This window comes from Dipodomys merriami, unplaced genomic scaffold (assembly GCF_024711535.1).
Source record: "Dipodomys merriami isolate MVZ:Mamm:240054 unplaced genomic scaffold, mDipMer1.0.p SCAF_15, whole genome shotgun sequence".
Lineage (NCBI taxonomy): Eukaryota > Metazoa > Chordata > Mammalia > Rodentia > Heteromyidae > Dipodomys > Dipodomys merriami.
In genome coordinates, this window is record NW_027202826.1 from 23,230,618 (window position 1) to 23,252,880 (window position 22,263).

At 42.4% G+C, this 22,263-nt stretch overlaps 1 protein-coding gene and 1 pseudogene across 8 annotated transcripts in view; both read right to left on the reverse strand.

The window, feature by feature from the left end:
• Lef1 (lymphoid enhancer binding factor 1) overlaps window positions 1–22,263 on the reverse strand; it is a 109,844-nt gene that overhangs the window by 48,371 nt on the left and 39,210 nt on the right. The gene's annotated exons all lie outside the window — the stretch shown is intronic.
• Window positions 5,631–5,980, reverse strand: LOC138827039 (small ubiquitin-related modifier 2 pseudogene; annotated as a pseudogene).

The window sequence follows — 22,263 nt, forward strand, 5'->3', positions numbered from 1 at the left end:
GACCTTCTTCACTGACAAAACAAAAAGTTTCCTCAATGGTAGTTCCTGAGTAAATCACACATCATAAAAATATACTTTCCATGGTTTGGCTTGAACACTGAGGGTTCTTTTTTTTAACCATGCATTACTTTGCAAAGCCATTTGGATCCTACTAGTCCATTAGTTGAGAGATTTCATGACAAGACTATAAACATTACACTCTTTAATATTATCTCTCTTTTCATGAGCCAAGTCTCAGGATTGTAAGCTATCAAGCTCATAGTTTTCTACAATTCTTCTCTTGACTTGGAAGCTCAAATGTTTTATCACTGGCAATAAGTGATGTCAATTTTGTTTTTATGGAAGTGACATACTCACTATGCTCAAGCGTCAGAAAATAGCGACTAAACACCAAAGTTGGGAAAGACAAAGTTTGTCAGTTATGCAGTCAAGGGTGAAGAATTAAATGATCAATTTTAACTGCATTCTCATTTTCTGTTCTTCCGGAATGGTGTGTAGTTGCTGAATTCAATGTCTCCTAGGATAATTTACCAGCTATTGATGCCCACTACCTATTCCTTTTGTGCCACCGATGCAAAACACAGTGAAGAAGCCAAATAATGTATCAACATTATCGTGAGAATTAGGGGAACTTGGTAGATTTTTCTCCTTAAATGTCCAAACCATACCTCAAGAACTATCATCAGATAGTTACAGTAACCATACACAATGAGTTGCTGATTGTGGACAATCCAAGCCAACTATATGAAGGAAAGGAATTATTTCAGAAGACAGAGAGAAATTGGTCTGTGGGGTTACAATTATGGAATAGTGGTAACATACTGAACTATCTTTCTGATTCTTATTTGCTGCGCTACTTAATGTATAAATTTAAAACAAGTTAAAAATAAGCAAATATACCATTTGTCTTCTTTTCAAAGACTTATTTAGTCAGTCACAGGGCTTGAACTCAGGGCCTGCACACTGTCCCTGAGCTTTCTTCATTCAAGGTTAGCACTCTACCATTTTCAGCCACAGTGTGACTTCTGGTTTTCTGGTGTTTAATTGGAAATAAAGAGTCTGGTGGACTTTCCTGCCCAGGCTGACTTTGAGCTGCGCTCCTCATAGCTCACCCTACTGAGTAGCTAGAATCACAAATACTCTCCTCCACCTTCCAGCTAGCAATGGCCTGTTGGATCTTTGAGTTTCCAGCCTCTGACTTCCTCTTCTAGGACCTGCAGAGAGACCTATGTGTTTAAAGGGGTTGTTTTACTATCACAGGCCCACCCCATATGCTGTTGGGAGAGGAGGAGAAGGCCAAGGGAATGGGCAGCGCTGCTACATTCAGGTGCTGCAAGGCCTCATATCATCTATTATGACAAAGGAAACGTTCCTTCTGTGCCAGTCCTGGGACTTGAACTCAGGACCTAGGCACTGTCCCTGATCTTTCTCACTCAAAGCTAGTGCTCTACCAACTGAGTCACAGTTCCACTTCTGGCTTTTTGGTGGTGAATCAGAGAGAAGAGTTTCAGTCTTTCCTTGCTCTGGTCTGGCATCAAAATGTGATCCTCAGATCTCAGCCTCCTGAGCAGCTAGGATTACAGCAATGAGCTACCAGAAACCCACTTAGAGAAACACCCTTTTAACTTTCCATTTTGTCTCCCCATTTTCACCAATTAATCCTTTGCAGATAAGAACTGTGTGCCATTACAATCACTATTCATTGATGTTGTAACTACTCTGCTGGTGCAGTAACTGACCTCAGAACTGTCAAATTCTCAGGTCCATGGTTTTGTCTTTTTCATCCAGAGACTGTAGCTTGTAGCACATGTGCACGCTCACTCACCAGAGCAGTGGTGCTGGTAGAAGGACCAAGATTCACACATGTTCCTAATCTCCTCTGGGCAATCAGGGAGAAAGGCCAGGAACACTCCACTGTCGTTTAGGGCCCAAGTTTCAATAAGCACTAGGCAGAGTTGAAGGTAGAAAGAAATCTATTTTGAAGAACATTTTAGAAGAGCTTCAGTTCTCAACATTAACGCTCAACATCTGGGCAGCCATTTGCTAATTATTAGTTGGTTTGTTTTTGACACTGAGGTGTGAACGCAGGGCCTTGTACTTCATAGGCAGACACAACCTTTCAGACCATGCTCCTAGCCCTTTTTGCTTTAGTTATTTTTCAAATAGTCTTTGTGTTTATGCCAATGCCAGCCTGGATGGCAATTCCTTAGTTTGCTTGCTGCCTCGCTTAAGTGACAGGCATATACCACCACACCCAGCTTTTTGCGTTTTTCTGGACCAAAAACCTAATCTCCCAATCTCAGCCTCCTGAGTGGCTAGGATTATAAGCACAGGACATTGGTTTAGAATAAACAGTATTTTATATTTAAGTACAGCTATTCTGTTAGAACAGATACACAAAGGTTAAGCTTTAACTTAATTATCTCACAGCCCTTTGAAAACAAAGAGAAAGAACTAGAGCCAGTCAACATAAAGGAACCAAAGAAACAAACCAAAGCAGATTTGGGATTTACTGTGCAGCTGGTAACTATTACAAGTAAGGTGGCTAATGCCAAGGTCAAATAAAGCAAAGAGGCCCTGGTAAAAGAAAAGCTAGCCTCCTTTGTCTAAGAAGCCAGATCAGCAGGGCAGGAGCAAAGCTACTCTAAGAGCTACAGACACTGAGACCCTAACGAAAAGGCTTGTTTAATTGTTTTCATACATAAACGCAGCCACACACCAGTGGATTAGAGTGAGCACTTCAGTGCTCACAGAGAGAAGACAGGGAATGAAGTAGCTCGTGATCCCTAGATTAAAAACGGCTGCCCAGGTCTGGGATGTAGCTCAGTAGCAAAGTGACTGCCTAGCAAGTGTAATGTCCTAAATTTGACCCCAGTGTCAAAACAGAAAAGACCAAAAAAAAAAAAAAAAAAAATGCTCAGTGCCTGGTGGCTCATCCCTGTAATCCTAGCTATTCAGGAGGCTCAGATCTGAGGAACCCAGTCTAAAGGCAGCTCCTGCAGGCAAATCTGAGAAATTCCTATCTCCAATGAGCCAGCAAAATGCTAGGAGTAGAGTACGGCTCAATATGGAAGAACACCAGCCTTGAGTGACAAAGCTAAAGAGCTCTGAGTTCAAGTCTCAGAGCTGGTGCACATGCACAAACAGACGACTTTTCTTAAGACTATCTCTTCTATGTGATAATATGGTGAATCTAAAGTGCCAAAAGGATATTTCCATTTATTTCCTTGCTATGAGTTGCCTGGCCCATCTGAGTACTGGTGCTTATGATTGTGTTTGAGTGGACATAAGTTGTATATGTAAATAACTGGCCAAAAAAAAAAAAAAAAAGGCTCATCCAGAAAGTAGGGACAAAAACATAATCCCAAGGGACCAGGATAATATAACCCTGTGATGACCCATGAACACAGCAGGCTGAGAGAAGGGTAGATTCAGGGGAGGAAACAGGTGAGCAGGCCCTGTGGGACACTGAAGTGTGTCACCTGTCAATGTTGGATTCCTAGCGTCAAAACCAATGCAGGCCCGTGTATGTCTAGAATCTGCCCCCTTTTTTGCTACTACTAGGGCATGAACTCAGGGCCTGTACACTGTCTCTTAGCTTCTTTGCTCAAGGCTAGCAGTCTTACCCCTTGAGCCATACCTTTAGTGGTTAACTAAAGGTAAGAGTCTCATGGCCTTTCCTGGTGCCAGGCTGGCTTTGAACCATGATCTTCAGATCTCAGCCTCCTGAGTAGGATTACAGGAGTAAGGAATAATCCTCCCTAGGATTACAGGAGTAAGCCACTGGCACCTGGCAACCATCAATTATTTTAATATGACTTGACACTGCTAGGCTGCTGCTGGACCATGACATGGCAGATACACTGAAGGAACATCAGTGACGCTTATGGAAAATTAAATTATCCCAGTTGTCCCCAAATGTATTACTAACTTGATTTCTTCTAGTTCAGGGTCCTATAAAGTTGAACCTGCCATCAGGACTGAAGGCCAAACCTACAGATGGGATGCAATCATCCTGATAAAATGTCACTGGGGTCACTCCTTTGGTGTAGCAGAGGTGGGTCACTTATACACGTACCTGAAATCTGCTCCAGATTGCCACCACCCAATTAACCTTTACTAACAAATTCAGCTGGCAAGTGTACACTGCGGGAGGTAGCAGAGGTTCAGAAAAGGCAGCCTGGAGTCACCTGTGGTGGCACAGGGCAGGGCAGCACAGCTCTGAGTTCCATGGTCGGTCTGTGTTCAGAGCTGGGGTCCACTCACAGCCAATAGAGGGAAAGCACGTTGCCCTACTGTCAGTCTGGATGCCTACCAATTGCAAAGTCCTGAGTTCAAGCCCCAGGACTGCTCTTCACCCCCTCCCCAAAAAAATTCCACAACAGACAGACCAGAAAATGAAAGTTCCTCAAAGCGGTTAAACACAAGGAAGGTTCTAGTGGTTCATGCTTGTATAATCTTAGGGACTCAGGAGGCTGACATCAGAGGATGGGTGTTCAAAGCCAGCCTGGACAAACAAATCGAAGCAACTCTTATCTCCAATTAACTAGGAAAAAGCCAAGAAGTGTAGGTATGGCTCAAGTGGTACAGCACCAGCCTTGACCTTCAAAGCTAAGGGAGAGCAAGAAACCCCGAGTTTAAGCCCCAGGAGTGTTACATACCAAACAAGCAAACAGAAACCCCAAAAGGTTAAACACAGAATGAAACTATCAGACCTAACTATTCTATTGTTAAGATCCAAGAGATCTTACACGCATATTTAACACACAAATGTTCGTAACAGAATTATTTGTAATAGTCAAAATATATAAACAGTTATATGCAAGCAATGGAATGCTATGTAGCCACAAAAAGGAATGAACTAGATACATAACAGATCCACTTGGGATCTGTTAAGTGAGAGAAATCAGACACCAAAAGCCACATGATTCCATTTATATAAAATATCCAGAAGAAAATGAGTAGATGAGCAAAGGAGAAAGAAATGAGTGATAGCTAATAGGCACAAAGTTTTTTTTTTAGAGTTGTGAAAGGTTCTAAAATTAGTACTAATGACTGCAAAACAACTAAATGCACTAAAAAAATCACTAAACTGCACACTACTTATTGACTGGTTTCATTTTTTTTTTTCCATTTTAAACAAGAAGTTGATTTAAACAAGACACTTGACTTGAAGGGAAAACTATCTAGGATTTTTTTTTAAGAGTAATTTACCCCTACTTAAAGACAGATTGCCCTACATGTAACAGCTACGTACAAAAAGTTATTAAATTGTCCTTGGTTTTACAATGATAAATGAAAACATTAAAATTCTCCAAGCAAACAAGGTATGCAAGCATTTTTGTTGTTTTTTTCTTTTTTCTTTTTGTTAAAACAGTGAGAGCAAAATAACTTACTGAAATATAAAGATAAAAGCTGAATGAGCATGCCATCTCCATTTGATGTCAATCAAAATATACCATTGGCCATTTAGTTGAAAAGAAAAGAGAAAAGGGAAAAAAGAAAAGCAATATGCTTGTGCACATACACCAGTTACTTTATGTACAATAAAGGAATGGGGAAGGGGAAGATGAAAGAATAAAGAAAACTATACTGTAGTAGTCAGGATGTGGTGGACCCAAATTGCAGTTTTCTAATTAAGAATGTATTCTTGGTCTATAAGAACAAAGTTCTGGAGCAAAGTAGCAGGTTCCCTTGTTTAGTAGACACCTCCTGTCTGCTGCTGGAACACATCAATTGTATCTTCATCCTCCATTTCCACCTGTGCAGGTGTGTCTGTGTCATTGATTGGCTGCCCATCAAATCGGAATCTGACCTGCCTCATTGACAAACCCTGTCGTTCACAATAGGCTTCCGTTAGTTTACTAAGTGGTGTATGCCTCTTCATCTTAAACTGCACCACAGAACCATCCTGCCCCGCCACCTTCAAATTAATATGATCGTTGTTCTCAGTCTTGACTCCTTCCCTTGGGCTTTTCATTTGCCATCATGAGCACCAGAGTCTCCTCAGATGCCGCTTCACAAAAGAGGTCCCTGGTCCGTACCGAACGAGCACACAGGCAGCATAGCTTGGTTTCATTTGTTTAGTGAGTATTACTAGGGTTTGAACTCAGAGCCTTATGCTTGGTAGGCAAGCATTCTGCTACTTGAGCCATACCTCTGGTTCTGTTTTGCTTCAGATTAATTTTCAGATAATGTTTCCCATTTTTGCCTCTGGACCACGATTCTCCACCTGCATCCCAGTGTAACTACAGTGAACCCGTGAACCACCATGCTCAGCTTCTTTGTTGAGACAGGGATTCTTTTATTGTAAAGGTGATGTACAGAGGGGTTACAGTTACATAAGGCAGGTAAAGAGTCCATTTCTTTTTGGACAATGTCACCCCTTTCCTCACACTCTCTTCATTTTTCTCTCCTACCCCCAGCCACTAGTTGGATAGTTCATCTTTTTCCTATATTTTAAAATGCTGCATTTTTAAAAATAGAAAAATGCACCAAGACTCTAATATTCCTTAAGAAAGCTATGGGATTACAGCTTGGCTCATGTCTGTTATCTTAGTGAGCCAAACAAGAGTATGAGGCCGGGAGTTCAAGCCCCAGTAACTGGCAAAAACAAACACACACACACACACACAAAACAGACAACAAGCAAACAAGTCCTTCTGGTTGTACTACAAGGCCCTCCTCTCCCTCCCACTCCTATCCCTATTAACCCTCTTAATTATGTTAAACAGAATCGCGAGTAAAGATCTCAAACACACACTTAAGGCTGTTTTTCATTCTCTCTCTGCAACAAAGAACACAGGACTGAATCCTGACCAGGCACTCCTTCAATAGGTCTCTTCCTGGGTCCCCAGTTTACTAGACACAAAGATTCCACATTTCTACCTGGGAGATGTGGTTTCAATAACAAAGGATCTCGATAGACCACAGTTATTTTGTTGAATCTGCTGTGAACATTCAACGCTGAGGCACGATGTATTAGAACTAGTTAACTCAGGAAGGCAGGGAAAGAAAGAGATCCAGGCTCTGGAAAGGCCTCGGTGTTTGAGCCTGAGCCCCATAATTAACAGCCCAAAACTACTCAGAGTTAATGTGCCAGAGACTGCAACTGAAAACCAAAGAGGGGAGAGACTATCTTCCAGATAAGCAGGGATGAACTCCAGGCCCAGGCAGCTGGGCCTTGAATATCACTTCCAACACCAGCTAGGTGGCCTCTGGCAAATCACAGAAAGACCTGAAATGCCCCCCGAAAGACCCACATATTGATATATGCAAACCACTGGCACAGGGAAAGTATGGTGTAAACATTAAAAACAAAGATAGGGCCAGGTGCTGGTGGCACATGTCTGTAATCCTACCTACTCAAGAGCCTGAGACTAGAGGATCTTGGTTTGAAAGCCAGTCTGGGCAGCAAAGTCTGCAAGACTCCAATCTCCAATAAACCAAGCTAAGAGCAGGGCTGGCGGGGTGGTAGACTACCAATGAAGCAAGGTAGCTGGCTAAAGCACTAGGTCCTGAATTCAAATCACACAGACACATGTGGTATGATTTAAAAACAAGAACCCTAAGTGTAGATATTACACTCATAGGTATTGTAAATTTTAATCCAGAAAACAAAACACTAAAGACATTCTATTCCCTGAAGTTCCAAACCACAGCCTCCTGTTAACTATCCACAGATTTTTTAAATTTTAATATCCAGAAGTTATTTTCTACCATCCACCAAGTCCCAGACTCTCGGGGTGGTAAGGCCAACAGCCATTCAAGAAGCCACCACTATAGAACGCATCCTTGATCCAAGTTCACGGGAGCTTTACCAGTACAAATTACCTTCTCCCAGAATTTCAAGCAATTATCACTTTTAAAGTCAGGGGGGGAGGGGTGTGAACAGGAAAGTAATGAGGATGGGCTTAAAATATTTTCTCCTTCTTCTACTGCTTAGCAGCTGTGTGGGGAGGGGAAGAGAGAAAGAAAGCAGGTGCCATTTTTGCCAGGCAGCTTCCCAGGTAGAAAATAAACAGCTTCCCAACATTGTTAATGTTTTCTGTCTCCACTGATGTGCCTATAGCAGCGCAGGTTACTCTCCTACAATCATTGTCTTACCTTCAAGTGTTCACTCTCTAAAAGTAATACATTCCAGCGTTCATTCACCTTTCTCTCAACTGGGAATGTCTCTTAAGCATATCACAGGCATTTGTAGCAATGTAATCGTTTCAATCTATTCCTAGTGCTGCTGTGGCTGTCCATTGCCCAGAAGGATGCCAATAGAATCATCATTGCCTGAGAATGAGCTTGTGTTACTGACATTAAAGAAAGAAAGAAAGAAAAGACTTTAGCTAGACACAGGTAGCTCACATCTGTAATCCTCGTGCCTCAGGAGGCTGATTCTGAGGATCACTGTTCAAAGCCAGCCTAGGTAAGAAAGTCCCTGAGATTCCAATTAAGCACCAAAAAGTAGAGCTAACCTTAAGTGAAAAATCTAAGGGGCAGCACCCCAGGCCCTGAGTTCAATCCTTAACACTGGCACCCACACCCCCACAAAAAAGCGTGTGTGTGTGTGTGTGTGTGTGTGTGTGTGTGTGTGTGTGTGTGTGTGTGTGTGTGTGTGTGTGTGTGTGTGTGTGTGTGTGTGTGTGTGTGTGTGTGTGTGTGTGTGTGTGTGTGTGTGTGTGTGTGTGTGTGTAAGAGACAGGTACACCATCATTCGCTCTCTTCACCCTCCTTAGAATGGGAACATCATCCCAGCTTCTCTATCCCTCCCCAGCCTGCTCCTGGCTAGCCTTTTTCCGTGATCCAAGGCTGACCACGTGGGTTCAAATGGTAGCTCTGGTTCCCAACTCTCGTCTAGTTCCTGACTCTGGTCATATCAGCTCTAACTAGACAGGATGGTGTTCATTCGTCTGTAGCATGGTACATGTCACATGGTACATGTAACATTCCAGCCCTCAGAAACTACTCAGGCCAGCTATCCAATTACACCATCAGTATAACATCTTGGAAATCTGTCCTCACTCCAGGCTACAGTTCACCTTAGGTCACTGTAAGAAAACTGAATGGTAATAATAATAAAAAATAATAATAAGAGGTCGATGACTTCACAAAATTGTAGAAATATAGTAAATTTGAATAAATGTAGTTATTGCCTTCAATTTCTTCTGAAGTAAAGGGCTAATTACCTCCTCCTGTCTATATTTTCAGAGAATCCACTAAATGGATAAACCAAAAAGGCAAAAGACAGGATGGTTTGTGGTGGTCACCTGACTGAGCCCTGTAAGAATGAATGCAGTACTTCCTTCTGGAAGAGTGGCCCAGGAGGAGCTGACCCTCTCAGCTTGCCTTCCATTTTCATTCCCCCTTGTCCCCCCTTGAATGCATCCCAAGCTGTGATGACGTGAGCAAGAACAGTAGTTTTACCTTGACGGATTGCCAGCACACTGGCTGGTGGCGAACATGTGGAAACACCTGCTAAATGTAGCCTGGGCACCAGCCACACGGCCAGCCTTGCAATCCCACAAGGCCGGAAGATCAGAGAAAGGGGTGGGGGGGAACCAATTTCTTAATCATTTATTTCTACCATTTTATTTAGTCATAGAAGGGAGAATAAAGAAAGGGTGATATGGAAGAAGACCTGAGAAGGAAGGAAGGAAGGAAGGAAGGAAGGAAGGAAGGAAGGAAGGAAGGAAGGAAGGAAGGAATTGGGCAGGAGATAGGTCCATGTCTCATGCAGAGTCTCTCAACCTGGAAGTCAGAACCTTGATGCTTCCATTGAAGACACACTAAATACACACAGAAGAGACCCAAGCACTAGCCAGGACAGCTGGGCTGGTAGGTCTGAGCGGAAGAATGTACATCCAGCCAGCTAAGGGGGAGAAAAGGGTGCTGTGAATGTGACTTAGTGGTAGTGTGCTTGCCTAGCATACATGAAGCCCTGGGTTTGATTCCTCGGGACCACATACACAGAAAATGTCAAAAGTAGCACTGTGGCTCAAGTGGTAGAGTGCTAGCCTTGAGCAAAAGCAGCTCAGGGACAGTGGCCTGGCCCTGAGTTCAAGCCCCAGGACTGGCAAAGGAAAAAGAAAAGCGGGGGAGGGAAGGACTGTCCTTTGTTTGACAAGTCTAGAGACAAATCCACACACAAAGAAGACTGAATTGTTGTAAGGAAAGTGGGGGATCAAAGTCTAGGGCGCCACCCTACCACAAGCATGCTTCTCTTAGTCAGACTCACCCCAAACATCCTGTTTTGTCACAGGTCACAAACACCCGAAACCCAGTCTATCCGGAGTGCTGCCGAAATATCAAAACACACAACACCTTCACAGCTGCTCCTCAAAGAATTCCACAGGATTCCCCCATGCTCTTACAAAGGGAAGATGGACAAAGGCAAACCAGCAGTGAACCGTTTGGAGGTTGAACCATGGACAGACTGTAGACACACCTGAGAGACAGAAGAGGAGGTGGAAGTCAGGAGGGGGAAGAGGAGGAGATGAGGAGGGGATGAGGAAGAGAGGGAGGGGGAGGGGGAGGGGGGAGGAGGGGAGGGGGAGGGGGAGGGGGAGGGGGAGGGGGAGGTGGAGGAGGAGGAGGAGGAGGAGGAGGAGGAGGAGGAGGAGGAGGAGGAGGAGGAGGAGGAGGAGGAGAAAGAGGGTGGGAAGCATGCCACTGCAGATCAACTACCATAGTCACGTGGCTTGTGATAATTATTTTAAGTAAAAGACAGTTCCAAGTTCAAAGGTTTTATTTTTCTGCTTTCAGTTATAAAAGACATAGCTCTAGACCCTCTATCCATTAAAAAAGTGAAACAAAATAATCTAAACTACTAAAATAAGATCATAAAATCAAATAAAATGCAGGGAGATCAGGATAATTGTGGTTCGCGTGCAAGCTCAGGATAATTGTGGTTCACGTGCAAGCAGCCAGGGCAGAATAACTCACGAGACCCTCATCTCAACTAATACAAAGTTGAGCATGGTAGTACATGCCTATTCTCCCTGCTACTTGGAGAGCATAAATAGGAGGATCATGGTCCAAGTTATATGGTTCAGTAATAAACATGAGATCTCGTCTCAAAAACAACTACAGCAAAAAAGGAGCTGTAGAAGTGGCTGTAATGTGAAAGCTCCTGCCTAGCAAGTATGAGGCCTTTGAGTTCACACCGCAGCACCACCACTATGTTAAAGACAAAAAATAAAAGGAAGCAAATAAAAAGCAACCTGCATTTCACTCTTTATAAATGCCAGGGTGCTAGTGAAACTAGAAAATTGCAATTGTCAGAACCTTTGATCAATCCATTTTTATTAGGCTTTCAAAAGCCATTCTTTTCATGGTAGAACTCTTAGGTATATTTAAATCAGCAGTCACATTCAACTTCTGTGATTCTTATATGGCATTTAGGAAAAGCAAACATAAAGAAAAGCTGTCCTTCAGAAATTTTTCTCTCTTTTTTAAGCAAATCCATTTATTAAGCCAAGTAGCCTAAACAGTACTTTCAGAGTCAAGTGACAATTTGCCAAAAAAGTAAGACTCAGCATGCCAAAAGAATAAAAAGAATAAAAGCCTCTTGAAGACAGAGCCCCCAACGAGATGTCATTGGTATTACCAGTATCATCGAGATATCATTGGTATTACCAGTATCATCAACGAAACAGGTGGAGTTCCAACTGGGCCCTTCCAGGAAGCCAGTACTGAAGGAAGCAGGTGTAGCTATGCGCTGCACACACAGGGCTCCATGTTAAAGGGAAAGGGTCAGATGGGGAAATCAGCATAGGCATGGGGTGCAAGGGCATGCCTTTGGAGAGCCCCTGCGGCTGGGCTGTGTGCTGCAAAAACAAGGGCATTCTCTAGGCCCAAGGGGACAAACTCCATGGAGCAAAGACTTACCAGACTTCATGACTGGGAAGGAAACACTGAATATGAATCAGCCAGCAAAGAACACAGCAAAGTCCTTGCCCATTGGAAAAAGGTTTAAAGAAGGGAAGTCAGTACTGCTTGGGGGGAGGGAGGGGGAACAATGACTGTCATTCCAGACCGTTGGTCACCAAGGGCTGGGAAGGGGAGGAGCGAGCAAATGAAGCAGAATGGGACTAGAGGAGAATAGCATTTGAACTGTGATCTTCCTGCCTGGTGGAGACAACTGAAATCCACAAGGCTGAATTTAAAAGCCATTTATTAACCACTTTAGACGTTCAACTTTCAATTAAAGATTCACTCCCCTGGAGACTTGCATGCACTTTGTGTACTCCCTTGTGTTGAGACAGAAGATTATCTGCTGGCCTTGGAAGTTACCATACAGGTCTACTGAAAATGAGTGCACAAGACAACGGGCCAATAGGCAGCATCTAGTAATAAGTATCAGGCAGGCCTGCGTTTATTTTCAGGAGGTAGGTCCACTCTCTGTTGGCTGTCGTAAATTCATGCCATTGCTCTGCTTTAAGAACACTCCTATGCTGAAGTAGTTCACATTGAAGAGATGCTGGTCTTTCTTGATATAATTTGGCTAATAATCCAGTTACGGGAAAGGGGGAAGGGGAGAAGAGGAAGAGAGGAAAAGGGAAAGGAGAAGGGGTAGAAGGGGGAGGGGAGAAGGGAAAAGGGGGAGGAGGGGGAGGGAACAGAGGAAGAAGGGAGAGAAGACTCTGATACTGTTCTGTGATCTAATGTTCTGTTCGGTATGTTGTCAATATTCTCCCTTGATTATGTATTTTATGACACTATTTTGAACCGCGGCACTATGGGATATACTCTAAGTTAGTTTACTCTCAGTTACCCCCTTTGCAAAAAAAAAAGATTGGGCTTCCAACCTTCCTATTCCTGCCTTTTTTGCACATCTTAAAAAAGAAGCATAGTCAAGTTTTCCTAGAAACCCCAAACAATTACCCTCACTTCAGCGTCTCCCAAGCTCAGCTGGCCCCCCAGAGCTTAGAACACAATGCCTAGAAATACCTGCCCCTTTGAGCTCTAGCTGCGGCCACATGGCACAAGATGGGGGAGATGAAGGGAGAGAAGGGCAGCTCCAGGAATGCCTGACCTTTCCTGGGGCTTTGATCCACAACCTCCTGCAGGGCAGTAACTGGCCAGGGAAGCTGTGCAGACAGAAGGAAAAGCTGGGAGGGAGCCAGGGTGGTCTGAAGACCCTCCTCTGGGCAGCTGGCCAAGCTCCTGAGAGGCTGACTCAGGTTGATTGAAAGAAATCTTCCAAGCTCACCAACCAACTCCTCCATCTTAGAGATAAGGAAATCAAGGCTCAGGAAGACAGCAGGACTTAATTAGCACTTGTGAAATACAACTTCATATTAGCCACAATAAGAGCCACAATTACTGTTCCTACCATTTGGGGCCCTTAGAGAAGCCAAGTACTGTCCTGACAAAACATTTAATCCCAAGACGAACCTTGGGAAATCCCTGTCATTACTGTATTATGGGGAGTTAAAACAAAGACTCCACAGCTAACTAACTAGAAGGAGTCAAACTTAAATCTGTCTTTCCCCCAAAGTCTGTGCTCCAATCAATAAATATATCATAAAAGTGGATAATGATTTCTACCTACATTATATTAGAAACTTTTATTTTGATGCAAGTACTGGGCTCGAACTCAGGTCCTGGGTGCTATAACAAGACTGGCACTCTACTACTTGAGTCATACCTCCACTTCCAGCTTTTTGGTGGTTAATTGGAACTGAAAGTGTCTCTGATTTTTCTGCCTGGACTGGCTTTGAACTGAGATCACCCAAGCTTGAACTCAGGGCCTGGGTGCTGTCTCTGAGCTTTTTTGTTAAAGGCTGGTGCCCTACTACTTGAGTCACAGCTCCACTTCCAGCTTTTGATGATTAATTAGAAATAAAAATCTCACAGTCTTTCCTAGCTGGACTGGATTTGAACCATGATCCTTAGGTCTCAACCTTCTGCATGAGCCACTCTTTATGTTAGTTTTTGTTTTTACTTCATGCTAGTTTAGAAGATACTGAAGAATATATGCTTTCCTCTCAGTTCATGAGTTTGAAAGCCTGTTTTACAATTTTTAAAAAACTCTATAATTTTTTACATTTGCTCAACAGTGACATAAAAATACTCAACAGATTTGATGTGTGACAATGGTCAACCTCCTTATGTTTCCTATGGAAATAAGACAGTATGACACTGTAATTGCCTGGTAATGACAAGGTCAATGTCTTGGCCCACATGACAACTAGCAGGCAGGGTGGCTAATACACTTGCCCATCCGGCAAGTTGCAGAAAGACCTTTCTTCTCCATTTCTTAAGGAGGCCACTTCAGGTTTGGCAAAACCTGGGGTCAATGTAAGTACCCCCCCCCCAAGATAATTACAATGCTTCTCCAGATGATTATCAGGTAGAAGACAAAGATTTCAAGTGGTTTGTTTACTTTATTTTTTTTTAAAAGCTCTTTCTCAGAATGACTCATGTGAACAATTTAAACAAACATCTGGGGCAGGCAGGAGAGGGCCACTATGCCTGCTGCAGTGGGCAAAATGTGCTGAATGGGTGTGAGGTAATTAGATCAATCTTGACTCATTTTCTTTAATGAGACAGTGCAAAGCACAACATCCACCAGACCTGTTTTCTGGGCTGTGTGCGACAAGACATTTATTGTCGTGGTCTAAAATCCATTCTTGAGCTGCTTTTTTTGGGTTGAGGCAAAAACTTCCTTTTTCTTTTTTTTTTTCAAGCAGAGATTTTTATTTATTTACTTGGTACCATTACTTTTAGATACTCATAGATTTCTCTCATTATTCGTATTACTCTCTCCCTTTCTTGGCTTTTTGGCTCAAGGCTGGCACTCTACAACGCAAGCCACACTTCCATTTCTAGTTTTTTGGTGGTTACTTGGAAATAAAAGTCTGAGTCTTGAGACAGTCACCGTATAAACCTTGATACTCAAGAGGCTGATATCTGAGGACAGTGGTTCGAAGCTAGCCCTGGCAGGAAAGTCTGTGGGGCTCTATCTTCACTAAACTAGCAAACAAGTTGGAACTGGAGCTGGGGCTCAAGTAGTAGAGCACTGCCTTGAGCAAAACACTCAGGGATGGCACCTAGGATTACAGATATGAGCCACAAGCATCCAGTAAGGGAGGGAGGGTGTGTGTGTGTGTGTGTGTGTGTGTGTGTGTGTGTGTGTGTGTGTGTGTGTGTGTGTGTGTGTGTGTGTGTGTGTGTGTGTGTGTGTGTGTGTGTGTGTGTGTGTGTGTGTGTGTGTGTGTGTGTGTGTGTGTGTGTGTGTGTGTGTGTGTGTGTGTGTGTGTGTGTGTGTGTGTGTGCTTGTGAGTCCTGAATACTTGGTAAATTGACTGTTGTCTTCCTAGCTGGACTCCCTCACAACTGCTCTGTGGAGTTCTGAGGCCCATGGCCAGGAGGAGAGGCCGGGATCAGAGCCTTGTCAGCAGGAGCTCCCCTACTATGTCCTCAAGAGAGCAGCCAGGCTGGGGTCTCAGTCATTTGGTTGTGTTTTCTGTTAAAACAGGAATTTTCCTACTTTTCTACTTTGGTTGTGGGGCTTGAACTCAGGGCCTGGGCATTGTCCCCAGGCCTCTTTGTGCTCAAGGCTAGGACTCTGCCACTTGAGCCACAGCGCCAATTCCAGCTTTTTGAAGTATTTTATTGAAGATAAGAATCTTTTTTAAAAAAATTTTTTTATTGTGAAAATACTGTACAGAGGGGTTACAATTACATGAGCAAGGTAATGAGTACATTTCTTATCCAGCATTGTTGCCTCCTCCTTTGTATTTCCCCTACCATCTCCACCCCCACACATACCTAAATTGTAAAGTTCGTTTTTCAACATAGCATCTTGTACATCTCATTGTTGCAAGGGATCAACCTGTATCCCTATTTAAACAATTTGTTTTTCCCTTCCCCTCCCCAAATTATACCAACATCAAATACCGTGAAAACAGGGGTTATACCATGGGGGAGAGACATACAAAGCAACAAAAAAATCACGTGGTACCTTATAAATACGTTAGAAACAATAGCAAGAAAGAAAAAACCACTTGTGTTCTTATCTTGGGGTTCATTTCGCTTAACACCAACTTATCTGACCTTTCCTGCTTGTCTCAGACATATACTAGTTATTGCAAGTAAGGGAAACCATGGGACCTATGTTTCTTTGGGCCTGGCTTACTTCACTTAATATAATTTTTTCCATGTCTTTCCATTTCCTAACAAATGGGGCAATGCCATTCTTTCTGATGGAGGCACAGAATTCCATTGTGTATCTATACCACATTTTCTTGATCCATTCATCTACTGAGGGGCATCTGGGTTGGTTCCATATCTTAGCTATGGTAAATAATGCTGCAATAATCATAGTTGTGGTAGTAGCTTTAGTATGGTCTTGTGTGTGATCATTTGGGTAAATGCCCAAAAGTGGGATTGCTGGGTCATAGGGGAAGACCAATAGAATAGAATTGAAAACCCAGAAATGAACACACAGACCTATAGCCATCTAATCTTTGATAAGGGAGCTAAAAAAATAGAATGGAAGAAAGACAGCTTCTTCAGTAAATGGTGCTGGAAAAATTGGTTAATCACTTATAGAAAACTAAAGCTAAATCCTTATATATCACCCAGCACCAAAATCAACTCCAAATGGATCAAAGACCTCGGAGTCAAAGCAGACATCCTGAAAACATTACAGGACGGAATAGGAGAAACCCTAGGTCTCCTTGGCACAGGCCAAAATTTTCTTAATAGGGACCCAGAAACACAACAAATCAAGGAGAGGTAAGAATCTTATGGGGACTTTTCTGCCCAGGCTGGCTTTGAAATGTGATCCTCAGATCTCAGACTCCTGAGTAGCTAGAATGACAGTGGCATGAGCCACTGGCACCCAGCAACTTTCTTAACCCTTTCATTGATATCACTTCCATTTCTGATCTCCATTGTACAAACTGAAGTTAAATGTTCAACTGAATTAAAGCCAACAATATGACTGATTTGCTTCAAAGTTTCCCTTCCCAGCCAGAGAAAAAAACTTCGAGTCTAATTTAAATATAAAGAGCAGGCACTGGAGGTTCACACCCCTGTAATCTTAGTTACTCAGGAGGCTGAGATCTGAGGGCCAGGATGCAATGTCAGCCCAGGCTGCGCAGGAAAGTCTGTGAAACTTTCATTTCCAATTAATCACCAAAAAGCTGGAAGTGGAGCTGAGGCGCAAAGTGGTAGAGTACTTAGGCCTTGAATAAAATAACTCAGGTACAACACCCAAATACTGAGTTCAAGCCCCAAGACTGGGGAGAGGGAAAAGTGGGGTGAAGGGACAGAAGAGGGAGAGGGGAAAGAGATTTGAGCTGCAAAATAAAAACTCAACCTCACAGAAATATTTTCCTTGAGATAACTATAGACTCTCCTATACCCAGAAATGTTTTGCACGGACTTCCCATTTCATTCTAGATTATTAACAAGACAGGTAGTCAAGGGCCTACGTTTAACACTGCTAGGAGCTGTTACTGCTTGAGACTTTTTTATTTTTTAACCAATAGCGCATGGCAACGAAGACCACAAGAACAGGTGGCACTCTGCTGTGGTTTGGGCCTATGTCACCAGAAATTCTATCCACCGCCGCTTTCTAAACACCCTGGGAAATGTCAAAAGTGACATTTTTGAAAGTGACAAAAATATAACTCGCTACTATTACGAAAACAGTTTATCTCACGAACCTCTGAAACTATCTCAAACCCCAGAAGTTCACAGATTTTTCTTTGAGAATCTACCTAGTGAACAAAACTCGCCAACACTGACCCATGTAACTAAAGGAGCTAGGGTCTGGGGTTTGTAGCTCAGTGTTCATAAAAGGCACTGACAATGTCTGGGTTCCATCTTGGCACTTAAGAAGAAAAGAACAGGCACACCAAAGTACAAGCCAACCATGCCAGTACATTCTGGACATTTTAGAGTTATTACTTCCTTTTTCTTGCCCTACACCAGCTGTTCCCAGTAACTTGGGTAAATCATTTTCTGGCCCAGATCGTGAAAGAATTCTAGCAACTTCTTGAGAACCTCGGTGCCAAGGTTGATTGCCTTGTGCTATAAATCATTCTTCATGCCTCAATCAATCTCGAAGCCATCATTTTTTTCTGGATCTTCTAGTTCTTCCTGGTTTGTGATTATAAACATTGAAGGCTATAACTTTTCCCATTATGAGCCTCTGGATTCATACCAATGGTTTTGATACCAAAACCTGCTGTATAGCCTAGCCTTGAATTGTGACTTCCTGCATCTACCTTCTAAGTGATGGAATTACAGGTGTGAACCACCACATCCAACTTTTTGTTACCGCTTTACTCATGAGTAATTCCTTTTTTCCTGTGATACTTTCAGAGGAGCTGGGTGCTAGGGGCTCATGCCTGTAATCCCAGCTACTCAGGAGGCTGAGATCTGAGGATCGCCTTTTAAAGCCAGGCTGGGCAGAAAAGTCCATTCATGAGACTCTTATCATGAGAAGTGGCTGTGGCTCAAGTGGTAGAGCACTAGCCGTGAGCAAAAGCAGCTCAGGGACAGTGCCCAGGCCCTTAGTTCAAGCCCCTGGACCAGCACATGTACATGTATACATACACACACATAGAAGTTTTTCCAGTAACTTTCTCTTAAATAGATATCTTTATGATCAGAGAATATAGAGTTTGACCATTCTTTGAAGTTTATAACACTAAACTCATAGCCAATATTTTGTAGTTAGACATAGCAATTTGAGACTGTTGCTCTAATCTTTTACAGGCTAACTTGGAGGAGAACAGTTGGTGATCTACCAGTTAGTGAGAGACAAGTTAAAATTCCTTACTAAAGGCTAGTGCCAGTGGCTCATGTTTGTAACCCTTCCTACTCAGGAGGCTGAGATCTAAGGCTCCCAGTTCAAACCCGGTGCTGGCAAGAAAAGTCTGCGATTCTTATCTCCAATTACCAACCAAAAAACCCACAAGTGGAAGTATGGTTCAAGTTGTAGAGTACTAGCCTTGAGTGAAAAGGCTCAGGGACAGTGCCCAGGTCCTAAGTTTAAGTGTCAAGTTAAAAGAAAACTCTTACTAGAAAGTAGATTGGGCAACATTCCTAGGATTCTGACCATTTCTCATCAGCTGTATACATCTAAGTTACAGTTCAGCTTATTCCGGACTGATCTTAGCATGCAATAATTTTCCATACCTTAACTTGCATAATTTGCCTTTTTCTCTCTAGATGTAGTCTTCAGATCTCTCTTCCATTTCATTAGCTCTGCTAACTCTAATCGGCTGCGAAAGGCAACCATTCTCAATTTACTTAAGATATATATTCTCTCAGCCGGGCGCTGGTGGCTCACGCCTGTAATCCTAGCTACTCAGGAGGCTGAGATCTGAGGATCGAGGTTCAAAGCCAGCCCGGGCAAGAAAGACCGTGAGACTCCTATCTCCAATAAACCACCAGAAAACCGGAAGTGGCGCTGTAGCTCAAGTGGTAGAGCGCTCGCCTTGAGCTGAAGAGCTGAGGGACAGCGCCCAGGCCCAGAGTTCAAGCCCCACGGCCGACAAAAAAAAAAAAAAAAAAAAAAAGATATATTCTCTCTTCTCTAGAATGGTTTGATTCTTTTCATTTAGAACTGTGTAAGCATTTTCTATAGTCTCTTCTTGACCTTTACTCAAATTTTGCAGTCTTTTTTCAATTTCCCAAAATAAAACTAAAACAGGAAACCTTGGTGTGTAATGAAATCTATTTTGTACAGCTATTCTATTTAATATAATGGGTCATTAACTATGGGGCTATTTAATCGAAATGAAATATAAATTCGCACGGCTTCAGTACTCATTAGCTACGACCACATCAGTTAGCAAATGAAGGCATCTGATTTAACCAAAAAGGTTGACTATAACTCATGGAACAATGTCTCCTGTATGCTGGAATTCACACCTCCCCCACCCCACTTTTCCTCACTATGAATGCCTATTTCTTATATATTTATTATGTAACACCATCTCAAAGTCCTCAGATGCTACATACCCATTAAATCAGACACTTGAATATTTCCTTAGTGACTCAGTAATAGTCACATTAAATGGACATATAAAGACTATATAAAAAGTCTCACGCCTGTATTCGTAGCGTGGTTTGAGTCTGTGACACTCTTATCTCCAATAAATTAAATTTTTCCAAAAAAAGCTGGATGTGTAGCTGTGACTCAAGTGGTAGAGCGTTAGTTCAAGTCCCAAGACCAGGAAAAAAATATGTCTCACACATCAAGAGGCATTATGCTTATTATAAACTCATCTGTTAAATGCTAACTCCTTTGTACGACTACTAAAGGATGATGAAAATGTAATTGTTTTAGTTTTATTGTTAGTATAAAGGTAATGTACAGAGGGGTTACAGTTACGTAAGTCAGGGAAAGAGAAATATAATTTTAAAAAAGTCTTCTATCAAAGTTGGTCAGCTTTGACCATCAAATTAAGTTACATAAGCACTTGGATTTCAAACTTATGTCAATTTCTACATTCTTTTTTGTTTTTTGTTTTTGTTAGTCATGGGCTTGAACTTGGGGCCTAGATATTGTATAGGCTATTTTTGCTCAAAAATAGCATTCTACCACTTTAGCCACATCACAACTTCCAGTTTTCTGGTGGTTAAATGGTTAAAGTCTCATGGACTTTCCTTCCCAGTCTGGCCTTGAACTACAATCCTCAGCTCTCAGCCTCCTGAGCAGCTAGGATTACAGGTATGAGCTACCAGTGCCTGGCTCCACATTCTTTTAATTTACAAGCAAGCTGCCACAACCAAGTTGGATCTGGAACAAGAATTTACATTTCCTAACAGTCTTTTCTACATGTGACCAGATTTCTTCCACATATTTTAATGGAGCATTAAGAGTCCTAAGCTGTGCGAGATGCTTTTTTTTTTTTTTTTTTTTTTTTTTTTTTTTTTTTTTTTTTGCCAGTCCTGGCGCTTGGACTCAGGGCCTGAGCACTGTCCCTGAACTTCTTTTGCTCAAGGCTAGCGCTCTACCATTTGAGTCACGGTGCCACTTCCACCTTTTTCTGTTTATGTGGTACCAAGGAATCAAACCCAAGGCGTCCATGCATGCTAGTCAAGAATTCTACCACTAAGCCACATTCCCAGCCACCAAGATATTATTCTTAACGTTAAATCTCAACTGAATTCTCCACTGAAAGGAAAATTATATGAATTCAGCAACTCTTGACACAGAATTCTAACACACCAATATATTGTCCCTTGACAGATGGAGATTATTTCTCTCTGGATGCATGCACTGAAGTTATTACTATTGATGGCACTAATCCATTCAAGATAATTAAACCACTACATATCAAAGTGGCTGACAGTGACAGACACCAACTTTTCCAATTTATCCCTTTGTGTACTATGATTTGTTTACCCTTTACAGGTGACATGTTTTTAAATGTCTTCAAATTTACTGAACAAACTAGTAAAAATTTGTGTCAGTTAGACAAATATGTCAGAACTATGATACTTTACATGGCATTGGTGGGAGGTGGGCAAAATGGAATCTTTCAGAAAAATCAGAATATCATTTTGAGAGTTTTCAGTTTAAGTTTTCTTGTTTTCTTATGCAGCCAATGCTGGCCACAAACTCTCCATCCTCTGGCCTCAACTGCGCAGTGCTGGGCTTACAGGCATGCACCACCCTCCAGGCTTAGGGTCTATGTATGTCAGAAGAAGAGTTTAGTGGGTCCAATTTTGCAAACAACTGACTCATGACAGGTAATTTAAGATAGTTTAAGTACAGCAGTGTGACTCCTTCAGTCTTGCCACCATGAAGAGAGATGACGGTTTATCTGGAGATTCAATTTCAAGTAATCCATAAAGGTTGACTCAATCCTTTGTCATTTATATATGAGATAAATCTCATATTATGTCATTTCACATAAAACTGTAAATTCAAAGAATTACTAAAAGCCAAACACTGGTGGCTCATGACTGTAACCCTAGCTATTGAAGAGGCTGAGATCTGAGGATTGTGGTTCAGAGCCAGCCCAGGCAAAGTCCATCAGACTCATTTCCAATTAACCACCTGAAAACCATCAGTGGAGATGAGGCTCAAAGTGGTAGAGTACTAGCCTTGAGCAAAAAAGCTCAAGGACAGGGCCTAGGCCCTGAGTTCAAGCCTTACAACTGACAAAATAAAAAGTTACAAATAAAAGCAGCATTAACACTTGTCATATTCAGCTCATCAACCACCAAACCTCATCAAAACACCCATCACCTACAAATTCAGGACGTTTGAGTTCCTGGATGTCCAGGAGATGG